The sequence below is a fragment of the Elgaria multicarinata genome, chromosome 15, assembly GCF_023053635.1.
Source record: "Elgaria multicarinata webbii isolate HBS135686 ecotype San Diego chromosome 15, rElgMul1.1.pri, whole genome shotgun sequence".
NCBI classification, from domain to species: domain Eukaryota; kingdom Metazoa; phylum Chordata; class Lepidosauria; order Squamata; family Anguidae; genus Elgaria; species Elgaria multicarinata.
The window spans coordinates 20,926,909-20,937,480 of NC_086185.1; positions in this window are offsets into that span (position 1 = coordinate 20,926,909).

Consider the following 10,572-nt stretch of genomic DNA (forward strand, 5'->3'; position numbering starts at 1 on the left):
CGGTTGGGTGTCTAATTAGGTTAATCTGTGGCAGGAAAGGTGCAGGAATTGATTGTTAAGCTAGGGATGGTGAGCGCTCTGGCACCCCTTGCGGTGATCGGCATAACCAGAGGACCTGCTCCTCGGGGCTATGCGGCTCACGTGCCAGGCTATGGTATGCCTTTGGAGGACTTCCTGTCTTCATCCACTCGCTGTCCCTTATGGCAGTGGACGGGGGTGCGGAAGGATGGTCTCCCCACACTTACATAAGTGTCAAGAAGTAAGAAGCATGATTTCCTGCTTCTTACTTTGGAGAGTGGCTCACCCTTGGGCAGGCAGCAAGCCTGAGTTTAGACTGATTCCTGCACTCCCATGGCAGATCCAGCGAGGTACAGGATTTTCATTATTAATAAAGAGGCCCTACTTAACCCAAGTTCTGGTGTCTGCGTCTTTATTCTTGCGTCCACCCTTCAATCACAACCTCTACAACCTCAAGGTTTGTTGATGCATACATCCCTACTTGAAGGTCTGGAGAAGTTGGCTTGCACAATTGATCCTAATGAAGGTATTATCCAAATGTGTCTACAAAATATTTATTTTTATTATTATTATTATTATTATTATTATTATTATTATTATTATTATTATTATTATTTCAATCCTAACTATCAAAATATTTGTTTGCAAGTATAGCTGCTTGGATCCTAAGCTCCTTCTCTGTTAGCAACCATTCTCTTCTGCTTAGGGAAATGCTGCTTCTGACCTAGCAGAAGAGAAGTTCTTGCCAAAAAGCAGAGAAATCCTTCTGTTTGCACAAGCTCTTTCTCAAGAACTTTTAAAAAAAGCATTCTAGAATATGCCACATATTTGCCATGTTTTCAATATTGCAAAACAACCCCAACTGCTAATAATTTGTGATAACATACTAATTACATTTTCTTTCTCCACTCACAAAGTTCTTTGATTCCAAGCTGTAATGTCTACAGGTTCAGTTAGCCCTCTTACCTTTCCTTCATCATCTATGGTTGAAATGGCCAACCTGTGGTTTTCAAGATGTTCTTGGAACCCAACTCCCAGCAGCCCCAGCCATCATGGTCAATGGCCAGGCTTATGGGACCTGTAATACAATAACATCTGGAGGACAACAGGATCTTTACTTGTGTTCTCTGGTTGGTTGGCTGGGAAATATTGGGAGTTGTAAGACTTTTCTCTATCGAAATACACATAGGACTGTACCTTTTGAGTAGATTTATGGAAATCAATTGGTTAGTCATGATTAACTTAAATCCCATTGACAATCTATAATATGGAAGAATGTTCATGTCCTCCTGAATTACCTACCGGTTTCTTGGACGTTAATGCATGGTCAGTGCAGATGGATCTTCTGAGCCCTTATGACAGCCAAAAGACTTATATTATCACATTGGAAGGACAAATTCACACCTCCTATTATGCAATGAATCAAGGACCTAATAACATTATCAACTTTTGAACGAGTGTTATATAGATGCAACTTGCAAGTGGATAAATATACGGATATTTGGGCCTTAGCTAGACCTAAGGTTTATCCCAGGATCGTCCCAGGGTCATCCCTGCCTGCTCCCGGGATATCCTGTGTGTCATTTACATGAACAGGGATGACCCCGGGATGATCCCGGGATAAACCTTAGGTCTAGCTAAGGCCTGAGTCTTCTTTTCTTGAAACCTTTGTATAACTCTCTCCTTTTTTCTTTTTTCTTTTTTACAGTTTATACAATAGAAATGAAGATAATTTTATACACACGATCTATGGGTTTCTTTTTTTCTGTTCTCACTATGTATTTTCTGTTTTCTTTGTTGATATTTACAATTAAAAAAAATTAAAATCCCATTGATTTTTCTGGGCCTACACCAGGTATGACTTAATCTGGATCCCAAACAATGTGTGTGTTTTATTTAGTTAATTAACAATGCTAACAAACTCTGAAGAAGCCATTAAGCCACACTCCAACTCGCTGCACTTTCTTATTCTTTATTACACTTAGTATGATATTTTGAAGCAATGTTACTAGTCTTTATAATGATCACAAGAAAACATTAAAATTCATGTTGACATATTATACAGCCAAATGTGCATGTAATGACCAAAATCAACCCGTTTTCTTTCCCCTGTCACTTCAGATTCCCCATACTGTATCCCCTTCTAGTCATTTTCTAAAAAAGCATTAAGCATTATTTCCTACATTTTGAGTGACTAATATATACTTGGAAAAGATAATGCCGCTTATTTTGTCATTGTGCCAAATGAATGGAAGGGATGAATAGTGAATATCCATTAAACAGAACATCTTTCCCCCCTCATCTAACCCAGCTTTAGAATGTAAAACACCATATTACTCCTTGTCTACAGATTTGGATGCAAGCTTAACACAGCCCCTATATTAAAATCCAATAACTTAATTTCGAACAATTATATGATCTTAATCATCTAACAATTATTTTAATTAGGGGCGCTTAAATAGTTATTTAAGATCGCCTATTAATCTTTTCAGACAGCAGATGTAGATTGCAACAATAATTATGACAGAAGAGCTGCAGATGGCCCAGATTCTCATTCTCTCTCTCTCTCTCTCTCTCTCTCCATACAAGATTCCATAACAGCTAAAATTGGGTGGCTTTGAAGTGAGGCAAATGCCCAAGCTACGATTGTCTTTCAGACTAAGAATTTGAGGATCAAAAGTCATGTTTAAGCTGAGCTCAGTAGACTTCATTGTTGTTTCAAGTGAGACCGGCAACAAAATGTTGCAGTGCTGTCAGTCACATCGGAATGTTTTTGGTTGTCCCCCCCCCTTGGTGTTGAGTGTGTTGCTCCACTGCTGGTAAGGGACTTGCTCTTTCTTGGTGTCTGAATAAATTGCTTGCACAAGGCTTTTAAAATTATAGACACTGCTGATGGCAAGCCCCACCTTAAAAGACACATTCTCTACCATGAGAGAGAGAACAGGAATGGCTCTCCAAAGATGATCATGGCTGCAACACAAATGCAATATCTAAAAACAAATGTATGATCTTTAGATGTTTTCCTTCTCACATAGGAATGCAAAAGGGCAAAACCTCTGCAAATATATCGTAAATATAATTGTTGCCACTGTAACTTCGTTGATCTCCTTTCTTCTCATCTCCATTGGATTGGTATAATTCAAACATATCTGAAGTCTCCTGATTTGCCTTCTTTTATCCTGGCATGATAGAAACAAGTTCCACCTAATTGCTGTTTTCTCCTTTTGACTGCCAGAAGATGATAGAAGTATTTTTTTTTCTCCTTTCGCCTTAATAATTTTTCTTTATCTTTAGAGATGAAACAAACCATCAAAGCCAGATCTACACCAAGCAGGATATGACATTTTGAAAATGGGTTGAAAACTGTCTATGGAGTGTGTCCCGGGCCCCAACAGTTGTCACCACTGTTATAACCAGTTTTAAAGCAGTAGTGTAGATCCTACCATAGAAACACAATTCCCCTCCACCAACTTTCTCTGTCTTTCTCATCTAAGGTTCTCAACACAGGACTTTAGCACTGTGTGTAGTACACACATACCTTCCAACTATTCCTATTTATCTGAGATGTTATCTGTTTTCTGATACCTCTTCTATTCCTGATAAATCAGTGTCCCTAGTTTGCACTTTATATATTTATTTATTTATTTTAATTTTATTTATTAATCTTATATACCGCTCCCATAGCCAGGGCTCTCTGGGCGGTTTACAGAAATTCTAAAATTGAGGTAAAAACAAATATAAAAAATTTAAAACTCTAAAACACAGAACATACACACATAAAGCATTAAAAACCGATTAAAAACTAAACATGTGGGTAATTAGGATGTGCCGCCATATGCCTGGGCAAAGAGGAAAGTCTTAACCTGGTGCCGGAAAGATAGCAGCCTTGGCGCCAGGCGAGCCTCATCAGGGAGATCATTCCACAGTCTGGGGGCCACCACCGAAAAGGCCCTATCCCTTGTTGCCACACTCCGAGCCTCCCTCGGAGTAGGCACCCGGAGGAGGACCTTAGATGTTGAATGTAGTGACCGGGTATATTCACGTCGGGAGAGGCGTTCCATCAGGTATTGTGGTCCCAAGCCATGTAAGGCTTTATAGGTCAAAACCAGCACGTTGAATTGGGCTCGGAAACATACAGGCAGCCAGTGCAAGCGGACCAGAGCAGGTGTTATATGGTCAAACCTTCTGGTTATTATTATTATTATTATTATTATTATTATTATTATTATTATTTATTTATTTATATAGCACCATCAATGTACATGGTGCTGTACAGATAACACAGTAAATAGCAAGACCCTGCCGCATAGGCTTACAATCTAATCCCGCAATCAATCTGGCTGCTGCATTTTGCACGAGCTGCAGCTTCCGAACCGTCTTCAAAGGCAGCCCTACGTAGAGTGCATTGCAGTAATCTAACTTGGAGGTTACCAGAGCATGGACAACTGAAGCCAGGTTATCCCTGTCTAGATAGGGGCGTAGCTGGGCCACCAACCGGAGTTTGTAGAAGGCACTCCGTGCCACTGAGGTCACCTGAGCCTCAAGTGGCAATGATGGGTCTAAAAGAACCCCCAAGCTACGAACCTGCTCCTACACTTTGAGGAATAACTTTTAAAAAACAAAGGATTCACTACTTTTCCTTCAACTGTCTCAGGAAAAAAAAGAGATGTTTTATTTCTTTATTAAGAAAACTGTTATGGCGAATTTACGGACGCGTTCTGTTTCAGAAGCCAATGTGCAACCAAAGAGTCAGGATGGCTCATTGTTTAACTGGGCAGGACCTATCCTACTGCTTTAAAATGGTTTACAACAGTAGTGACAACTGCTGGGGCCCAAGACGCACTTCGAATATAGTTTGCAAACTGTTTTCAAAGTGTCATATCCTGCCTGGTGTGAATCTGGCCTTTCTCTCTAGCTGTATCTTCAATAGCAGCATAGTTTGCAGCAATTAGCAGATGGTATCATTTGTATCCATGCCATGAGACAAATCCCATGTTGGTCTCTGGCTGTTCTGCACCTCTGCTGGCCCTTTGGAATTCCATTGCAAAACATAGTTAAAAGGCATAGCAGCAAGGGGCTCTTCCACACGTCGTACTGAGGCCGCTTCTGTGCGACCCCAGTGCGACCCCAAAACGATTGTGTAACTTGCCTTTGGAAGAGCCGAGGAAGAGGCGTCCTTGCCGCTGCCGCCGCCGCCACCCACAGACCTCCTCGCCGGCTGGGACGGAGAGCTCAGGGGAAGAAGGCAGGGTGGAGAGCTTCTTCTGCTCTCCACCCCGCCTTCTTCAGCAGAGCTCTCCTCGCCGGCCGGCGAGGAGGTCTGTGGGTGGTGGCGGCGGCGGCAAAGACGTCTCTTCCTCGGCTCTTCCAAAGGCAAGTTACACAATCGTTTTGGGGTCGCACTGGGGTCGCATAGAAGCAGCCTCAGTACAACGTGTGGAAGAGCCCAAGGACTAGTTAGAATTCTGGCAACCCTTCAAGCACTGTAATATATCAGGAACCCCCAAACATTTCATTCTGGTGGGCCCATTTAGAATTTTAAGAGTTTGTTTTGGATGCTCTCAAAAAATGGCTACCATGGGACGGAATTGAGCATTTACAAAATGGCTGCCATAGAAGTAGGGATTCTTATTTATTTATTTATTTATTTATTTATTATATTTCTATACTGCCCAATAGCCAAAGCGCTCTGGGCAGTTCACAACCATTAATACAACAATAAAATGCAATATAAGATACAGATACAAGTTTAAAGGTTTAAAACTACAGTATGAAATAAACATGCAAGCCAAAATAAAACCTAGCAGTAATGCAGAGATTTAAAATACAGTAAGAGATTTAGAATAGAAACTGAAGTAACTAAGCCTTAATCATTTCAAATTTTTTGGAATGGGTGGGGGAATTGCAGAAAAGCCAGGAAATCAATATATGATTGTTGGTTTCGGGAAGGAGGTGCAGCCATGGAAATAGGGCATGGGCTTCTGGAGACCCCTGGATGGCCAAAGGGGGACATCAGGAGAGTTGAATTTAGCTCCCAGGTGTAAGGTACTGCATCCTGCAAGTGTTGTTGTTCATTTGCACACAAGAGCAATTTGAAAGTCCAAATCTGGAGAGAAATTTGAATAGGAAGAAGTTTATCACTATCTGTGCCATGGAAAATGGGGAGAGATCTGGGCATCCCTACTTTATACCAGTTTCTACTGTACTGTCTAATATCTATCTATCTATCTATCTATCTATCTATCTATCTATCCATCTATCTTGAAGGAGCATTCATTACTCTTTAGGATGACATCAGTTACATAAAGTTTAGCATATCTGATGGTGCTTATCCTCACAGACACTGAGCTTATCACACCAGCAAAGCCGAAGATGTGCCCAATGGAATTTCCATGGCAGAAATGCTGGGAAAAGCATTTCTAAAAGCCAATCTAATTCAGCTGCCATTTCTAGCAGATGGCAAATTTTAGTCTTTAAAATTCAATTAGCCAGGCAGCTAATTAGAAATTTGAGATATTAGAGACACAGGGTGTTAATCAAAAAAAATAAAATCTTCTGGACAACAAAGGAACGCACATATAAACAAAATAAGCCCCAGTAGAACTGGGACATTTCTGGGCCCTGAATTATTGTAATCCTTTGGTATTTCCTTGACATTAATGTTAGGAAACAAAATTAATTTCATTTATGCTCTTTCAATGGGTTGGACAACACCTGCCATCCTTGGATAGCTGCCATGTCCCACTGCTTATACTTGCTCTGGGCTCTTTCTTTCCCTCTGCTTCTGGACTTCAAGCAGTGATAGGAAACTGTGTCTAGCTCCCATTCTAATTTCTCAAAGTGCCTTTGACCTAACATTACTCTTAAAATTTTAATGGGAATTTTACCAGGTGCCTAATCCTAGCCACCCAACACTGCTCAGGGTCAGCACCTTGGATAGATCCTTTAGATTTCTGGCTGGCTCTGACTGAAACTGAAACTCAGAGCGAATTCACAGACCCACTGAAATTAGAGCCACCAGCTTCCACTGTCCTCCACCACTGGCTTAGTCCATCTCTGCCCTCATGGCTTAAATCTTCACTCCCCAAGGAACTGATACTGTTCTTGATGCCCTAAGCTGGTAGCACGAGTGTCCTCATTGAAGAACAAAAGAAGAGCCCTGCTGGATCAGACGAAGGCCCCATCTAATCCAGCACTCTGTTCACACTGTGGCCGACCAGCTGTCAACCAGAGAACCACAACCAGGACACAGTGCAACAGCACCCTCCCTCCCATGTTCCCCAGCATCTAGTATATACAGGTTTACTGCCTCTGATACTGGAGGTTGCACTCAGCCATCAGGACTATAGCCATTGATAGCCTTCTTCTCCAGGAAGCCATTGATGGCAAGAGGTAAGGCTCACCTGGGGCACTGAGCAAACTTCCAACAGCTCCCAATGGAGACAACCCATTGCAACAAACTGCTTTGGAAAAAGTGGCTTCTCATGCACTGAGGGGAGGAAAAGCACTTTGGGAGCAAGTTTTAAAATGTCTTCACTGGCTACCAATTAGTTTCCAGGTGAAGCATAAAGTGTTGGCTATCACCTTTAAAGCCCTACATGGTTTGGGTCCAGGCTACCTGCGGGATCGCCTTCTCCCATACAATCCAGCCTGCACACTCAGGTCCTCTGGGAAGAATTTCCTTCAGCCAGCCAAAATTAGGCTGATGGATTTACCCAGAGGACATTCTCTTCTGCTGCTCCCAGACTGTGGAATGGCCTGCTGGAGGAGATTTGTCAACTTAACAGTCCTTTCGCATTCAGGAAAGCTATAAAGACTGATCTCTTCCAGCGGGCCTATCCAGTGGAATTTTAGGATGCTTTTAGGATGCTTTTAGGATGTTTTTTTAGGATGTTTTAACCATGTATACTTTGTTTTTAATCAGTATTTTAAGTATTTTTTAGTTGCTGTTGTTCCCTGCCTCAATCAAAATGGAGAGGCGGGAAAGAAAGAAAATTATTATTATTATTATTATTATTATTATTATTATTATTATTATGAATGGGGGTGGGACACACCACTGGCCATGTGCCCCACACAGTCAGCTCAGGCTTCAATGCTTGTGTGCATAGAAAGGGGTTGCTTGCCAATTGAAAGACAAAAGGCACGGAAGCAAGATGAAGTTTAAATGTTTAAAAATAGCACTCTGCAGTAATGAGGGGATAGCATGACATGAATGTAAAGCCTAAGAAAATATCCTTGGAGAATACGGGAGATGATTAGCAATATCATTAAAGCCAAGGAGGCATCTGTCTGAGTGCTTCACGAGGCACCCAGCTCACCCACGTAGGCACACAAATGGGAGACTGGCTTGCTTAATGCTCCAGCCTGAACACTAAAAGAGACCATGTGCTGCGTTTAAAGGACATAGAAATTAAATAGAAGAAAGCTGAGGCACGGGGAAGGGGGGAACCTCAGCTGAGCCGTCTGTAACAATGCTCAGAGGAGTTTGAGGGGGTCGTAGTGAAACAGGCAGCTGCCCAGAGTGAGCAAATGTTAATTATGACAGATTCCCCCATTGTGTAGCCATCTTAGACTGCAAACAGTGATGCGAAAAGTGATTTCTCATTGTTGTTTTTTAAAAAATTAAAATGCTTACAGGGAATATAAAACTAATGAGAAAAGGTCAGCAGGAAAGGTTGCAACGATTGGATTTTTGACCTGCTGAAAGATCATTAAGAAAGGAAGAGGAAGAGAGTATGTATATAACACACACACACACACACACACACACACACACTTATAGATATGAAATGTCTTTGCAATCATCCTGTAATTTGTGTGGAGGAGTTTTAATGGTTTTAATGGGATGCGTCCAATCCGCCCACCGACAATGACTTTTTTTTGACAAGAAAATGCATTCTATATTTGACATTACCTGTTTCTCCACCCTCCCCTTGTCCCTCACCCGGTGGTGGGCCCGAAAGAGACAAGCTAACTTTGCAGAAGTGGAGAACCACTTGTGGCCTGGAAAATGGGCTGGAGAGTTATTTCATTGAGGTGGAGGACAAGGGTGTGTGTGGTAGTTAGAATGTTGGACTGCGACTTTGGAGGTTAAAGTTCTAGTCCCTACACAGCCATGAAGTTCACAGGGGGACTTTGGGCTAGCCACTGACTCTCAGCCTAATCTGCCTCATAAGGTTGTTGTGAAGATAAAAATGGAGAGGAGGAACACGTAAGCCACCTTGGGTTCCTTGCAAGGGGAAAAAAAAAAGATGGGATATAAATGTAATAATAAATGCATGTATGTTTTTAATGGTCATCAGAAACAGACTTCTACCCCTTTCTTTCTCACCCCTTTTAAAATACCTAGTGGCAAGTGGTGACAATGCTCTCAGTCCACTACAGGTCATTCCCCCCACCACAATACATCATGAAGAAGGATGCTACATTCTTCCAGGTTGTATTGGGTAAAGGTCTTCTCCCAGTGGAGTAGTGGCAACAGCCATTTATCCCCTCCTTTGATCTCCGAAAGAACTATTGCTATTTAAACTACTTAAGTGAAGTAGGAACCTCATCAAAGAAAAGTATCCAGGCTCTGTTTAGTTCCTGACCTCTTTCTCAGACTTCCTCTACATTAATTGTAAGCCTATGCGGCAGGGTCTTGCTATTTACTGTGTATAATCTGTACAGCACCATGTACATTGATGGTGCTATATAAATAAATAAATAAATAATAATAATAATAATAATAATAATAATAATAATAATAATAATAATAAACAATAGTGAAACTTGAAAGCCTCATTACGATCTCATTCACTTTCCTGGGTAAATTCCTGGAGGACAAGGCTATCAAATGGCTACTAGCCCGGATGGCTATGTGCTACCTCCAGTAACAGAGGCAGTACGCCTATGTACACCAGTTGCTGGGGACCATGGTTGGGATGGTGCTTTGGCACTCATGTACTAGTTGAAGGCTCCCTACAGGCAGCTGGTTAGACACTGTGTGACAGAATGCAGGACTAGATGGACCTTCAGTCTGATCCAGCATGGCATTTCTGATGTTTTAACACAGGTCTGTCAATTCAAATACTTGAAAGGCTGTCACACAGAGGAGGGCCAGGATCTCTTCTCGATCATCCCAGAGTGCAGGACATGGAATAATGGGCTCAAGATACAGGAAGCCAGATTCTGGCTGGACATCAGGAAAAACTTCCTGACTGTTAGAGCAGTACGACAATGGAACCAATGACCTAGGGAGGTTGTGGGCTCTCCCACACTAGAGGCCTTCAAGAGGCAGCTGGACAACCATCTGTCAGGGATGCTTTAGGGTGGATTCCTGCAATGAGCAGGGGGTTGGACTCGATGGTCTTGTAGGCCCCTTTCAACTTTACTATTCTATGATTCTATGAATTACCTTGGAACTCAAGCAGATGACATCACACCCCTTCTCTGAAAAAGGCCTCCGAACTGCATTCCCCCACATTCCCTCTCCACTACATCACTCACTATGGCTCTTTTGTTGTTCAGTTCCATTTCAGAATTCTGTACAGAGCAGCTTGCATAAGTAGT